The sequence below is a fragment of the Oncorhynchus nerka genome, linkage group LG13, assembly GCF_034236695.1.
Source record: "Oncorhynchus nerka isolate Pitt River linkage group LG13, Oner_Uvic_2.0, whole genome shotgun sequence".
Classification (NCBI taxonomy): domain Eukaryota; kingdom Metazoa; phylum Chordata; class Actinopteri; order Salmoniformes; family Salmonidae; genus Oncorhynchus; species Oncorhynchus nerka.
Genome location: NC_088408.1, coordinates 95,336,829 through 95,341,828, shown reverse-complemented (window position 1 = coordinate 95,341,828; position 5,000 = coordinate 95,336,829). Strand labels below are relative to the sequence as shown.

General features: G+C 49.6%; 1 protein-coding gene across 4 annotated transcripts in view; it reads right to left on the bottom strand.

Annotated features, from left to right (window-relative positions):
* The window catches only part of LOC115123479 (protein unc-13 homolog B-like), a 138,826-nt gene that overhangs the window by 44,005 nt on the left and 89,821 nt on the right, over positions 1-5,000 (bottom strand). The window lies entirely within an intron of this gene.

Here is a 5,000-nt window from a genome sequence, read left to right as displayed (position 1 = left end):
ATAGAAAACACACACACACACACACACACACAGTTAGTTAGCTTCTGTCTGTCTTAACTCCCATTCAAGAGGACCACAATGGAAATAAGTCCCAGACTTTGTGTGTTATCCTCCATGATTTTATTCATGTGCATGTGTATGACTTTTAAGTTTTATGTGTGCTTGTTTTTTTTAAATGGTCGAATGAATAAACTAAACTAAACATGGGTTCACCCAAACGACAGCTACAGTTACATGAACAGTATATTCCATATTCTACACAAGTGTCCCTGTTCTAATACACTGTTAGGCTCCAAACAAGCCACAACTCAAATAATAATTGCTGTGATGTTGAATTTGTGAAAACAATTGCAATATTAAGTGTTATTGTATATTAATTAATTGATGAAGCCATCTCCCTAGGAGGGCTGGGAATTGTCAGGGACCTCACGATGCGATATTATCACAATACTTAGTAGGGTGTCCAAACACTGCCCAGAGTGCGTGAAAATGAGCTTTCGTTATGACATTTCACTTCCTTACGTTACAAAATATAAAATTTCCAAGACCAATGTGATTCTTGATGTTCTGAATCGTTCAGTGGGGTCTTTCTCTGACATCTCATTAGCATTATATCCCAAAAAATGTGTCACCTAATACATAATAAGCACCGAGCTCTCTTTGACAGAGTGGCACCGCTTTCTCGCAATGACTTTTGAGGATTTTACACTGCGGTGGTCTGCAAAGTTGTTTCCGCGAGTCGCAAAAAGCCAAATTAACACGATACCCTGTTGTTGTTTTTTAACCTTTATTTAACAAGGTGAGTCGGTTAAGAACAAATTCTTATTTTCATTGACGGCCTAGAAAAGGTGGGTTAACTGCCTTGTTCAGGGGCAGAATGACAGATTTTTACCTCGGGATTTTAAACTTGCAATATTTCGGTTACTAGTCCAACGCTCTAACCACCAGGCTACCCTGCCGCACCCCTCTAACCACTAGACTACCTGCCTCCTCTAACCACTAGACTACCTGCCTCCTCTAACCACTAGGCTACCTGCCTCCTCTAACCACTAGGCTACCTGCCTCCTCTAACCACTAGGCTACCTGCCTCCTCTAACCACTAGGCTACCTCCCTCCTCTAACCACTAGGCTACCTGCCTCCTCTAACCACTAGGCTACCTGCCTCCTCTAACCACTAGGCTACCTGCCTCCTCTAACCACTAGGCTACCTGCCTCCTCTAACCACTAGGCTACCTGCCTCCTCTAACCACTAGGCTATCTGCCTCCTCTAACCACTAGGCTACCTGCCTCCTCTAACCACTAGGCTACCTGCCTCCTCTAACCACTAGGCTACCTGCCTCCTCTAACCACTAGGCTACCTGCCTCCTCTAACCACTAGGCTACCTGCCTCCTCTAACCACTAGGCTACCTGCCTCCTCTAACCACTAGGCTACCTGCCTCCTCTACCCACTAGGCTACCTGCCTCCTCTAACCACTAGGCTACCTGCCTCCTCTAACCACTAGGCTACCTGCCTCCTCTAACCACTAGGCTACCTGCCTCCTCTAACCACTAGGCTACCTGCCTCCTCTAACCACTAGGCTACCTGCCTCCTCTAACCACTAGGCTACCTGCCTCCTCTAACCACTAGGCTACCTGCCTCCTCTAACCACTAGGCTACCTGCCTCCTCTAACCACTAGGTTACCTGCCTCCTCTACCCACTAGGCTACCTGCCTCCTCTACCCACTAAGCTACCTGCCTCCTCTAACCACTAGGCTACCTGCCTCCTCTAACCACTAGGCTACCTGCCTCCTCTAACCACTAGGCTACCTGCTGCTCCCCTCTAACCACTAGGCTACCTGCCTCCTCTAACCACTAGGTTACCTGCCTCCTCTAACCACTAGGCTACCTGCCTCCTCTAACCACTAGGCTACCTGCCTCCTCTAACCACTAGGCTACCTGCCTCCTTTAACCACTAGGCTACCTGCCTCCTCTAACCACTAGGCTACCTGCCTCCTCTAACCACTAGGCTACCTGCCTCCTCTAACCACTAGGCTACCTGCCTCCTCTAACCACTAGGCTACCTGCTGCTCCCCTCTAACCACTAGGCTACCTGCCTCCTCTAACCACTAGGCTACCTGCCTCCTCTAACCACTAGGCTACCTGCCTCCTCTAACCACTAGGCTACCTGCCTCCTCTACCCACTAGGCTACCTGCCTCCTCTAACCACTAGGCTACCTGCCTCCTCTAACCACTAGGCTACCTGCCTCCTCTAACCACTAGGCTACCTGCCTCCTCTAACCACTAGGCTACCTGCCTCCTCTACCCACTAGGCTACCTGCCTCCTCTAACCACTAGGCTACCTGCCTCCTCTAACCACTAGGCTACCTGCCTCCTCTAACCACTAGGCTACCTGCCTCCTCTAACCACTAGGCTACCTGCCTCCTCTAACCACTAGGCTACCTGCCTCCTCTAACCACTAGGCTACCTGCCTCCTCTAACCATTAGGCTACCTGCTGCTCCCCTCTAACCACTAGGCTACCTGCCTCCTCTAACCACTAGGCTACCTGCCTCCTCTAACCACTAGGCTACCTGCCTCCTCTAACCACTAGGCTACCTGCCTCCTCTAACCACTAGGCTACCTGCCTCCTTTAACCACTAGGCTACCTGCCTCCTCTAACCACTAGGCTACCTGCCTCCTCTAACCACTAGGCTACCTGCCTCCTCTAACCACTAGGCTACCTGCCTCCTCTAACCACTAGGCTACCCTGCTGCTCCCCTCTAACCACTAGGCTACCTGCCTCCTCTAACCACTAGGCTACCTGCCTCCTCTAACCACTAGGCTACCTGCCTCCTCTAACCACTAGGCTACCTGCCTCCTCTAACCACTAGGCTACCTGCTGCTCCCCTCTAACCACTAGGCTACCTGCCTCCTCTAACCACTAGGTTACCTGCCTCCTCTAACCACTAGGCTACCTGCCTCCTCTAACCACTAGGCTACCTGCCTCCTCTAACCACTAGGCTACCTGCCTCCTTTAACCACTAGGCTACCTGCCTCCTCTAACCACTAGGCTACCTGCCTCCTCTAACCACTAGGCTACCTGCCTCCTCTAACCACTAGGCTACCTGCCTCCTGTAACCACTAGGCTACCTGCTGCTCCCCTCTAACCACTAGGCTACCTGCCTCCTCTAACCACTAGGCTACCTGACTCCTCTAACCACTAGGCTACCTGCCTCCTCTAACCACTAGGCTACCTGCCTCCTCTAACCACTAGGCTACCTGCCTCCTCTAACCACTAGGCTACCTGCCTCCTCTACCCACTAGGCTACCTGCCTACTCTAACCACTAGGCTACCTGCCTCCTCTAACCACTAGGCTACCTGCCTCCTCTAACCACTAGGCTACCTGCCTCCTCTAACCACTAGGCTACCTGCTGCTCCCCTCTAACCACTAGGCTACCTGCCTCCTCTAACCACTAGGCTACCTGCCTCCTCTAACCACTAGGCTACCTGCCTCCTCTAACCACTAGGCTACCTGCCTCCTCTAACCATTAGGCTACCTGCTGCTCCCCTCTAACCACTAGGCTACCTGCCTCCTCTAACCACTAGGCTACCTGCCTCCTCTAACCACTAGGCTACCTGCCTCCTCTAACCACTAGGCTACCTGCCTCCTCTAACCACTAGGCTACCTGCCTCCTTTAACCACTAGGCTACCTGCCTCCTCTAACCACTAGGCTACCTGCCTCCTCTAACCACTAGGCTACCTGCCTCCTCTAACCACTAGGCTACCTGCCTCCTCTAACCACTAGGCTACCTGCCTCCTCTAACCACTAGGCTACCTGCCTCCTCTAACCACTAGGCTACCTGCCTCCTCTAACCACTAGGCTACCTGCCTCCTTTAACCACTAGACTACCTGCCTCCTCTAACCACTAGGCTACCTGCCTCCTCTAACCACTAGGCTACCTGCCTCCTTTAACCACTAGGCTACCTGCCTCCTCTAACCACTAGGCTACCTGCCTCCTCTAACCACTAGGCTACCTGCCTCCTCTAACCACTAGGCTACCTGCCTCCTCTAACCACTAGGCTACCTGCCTCCTCTAACCACTAGGCTACCTGCCTCCTCTAACCACTAGGCTACCCTGCTGCTCCGTCTTATGAAGACTAAGCTGAATTCAACGTAAAAGGCTTTGTAAGTAAAAAGCTCCGTTTACATTTCAGAGAGACACGCTTGTTTTTGTTAGAAATCTTTGAAAAAGAAAAGGAATTTCACGTTAATATGAAAAGTGTATAGTAAAATACGAAAATACTACATCATGTCTCAAAAATCGCTATCTATTCTACCTTAATATTGTTTTATGTCCTGCGGGATTCGAGAAGAAAGATCACAAATTCAACGATCCAGCCTAGCTGATGCAATGCTATTTTCCATATTTTTGACCACTTTTTCTGGCCATTCTACACGGGTAAAAACTCCAATAACCTTTGAATGGATAATGATACAGACATACGGTTTGGACCTTTGGTTTTAGCCATTGGTCAAGATATGTGTTTTTTGATTCGACACGCTAGGTGGTGATAAGACTTATAAGATTCTCACAATTCTATAAGTACTGCGATTCGATAGTGCGATTGCATTGTCATTTCATGGTCCTATAAGTCTCCTGCAAAGAGACAAGAGAGATCATGATACCATTTGTTTTGATCAGTAATGAATATAAAAGTTGGTTCACCATTTAAAAAGAAGATGGACAACAAGCCATAGGAAGACACTTTCTGGCGAACTAACGCTACCTAGCGAAAACATATCGATACTTGGAGTCTAAATATTAATATAATATCGTCAAAAATAATCTCAGAATATGTAACTATAAAGGTTTTCCCCCGTCACTACTCCTTAGAGAAGACAGTAGACTATATTGTGTTGTCGTCCCGTAGGGCACGGCTCAGCTGGTAGGGCACGGCTCAGCTGGTAGGGCACGGCTCAGCTGGTAGGGCACGGCTCAGCTGGTAGGGCACGGCTCA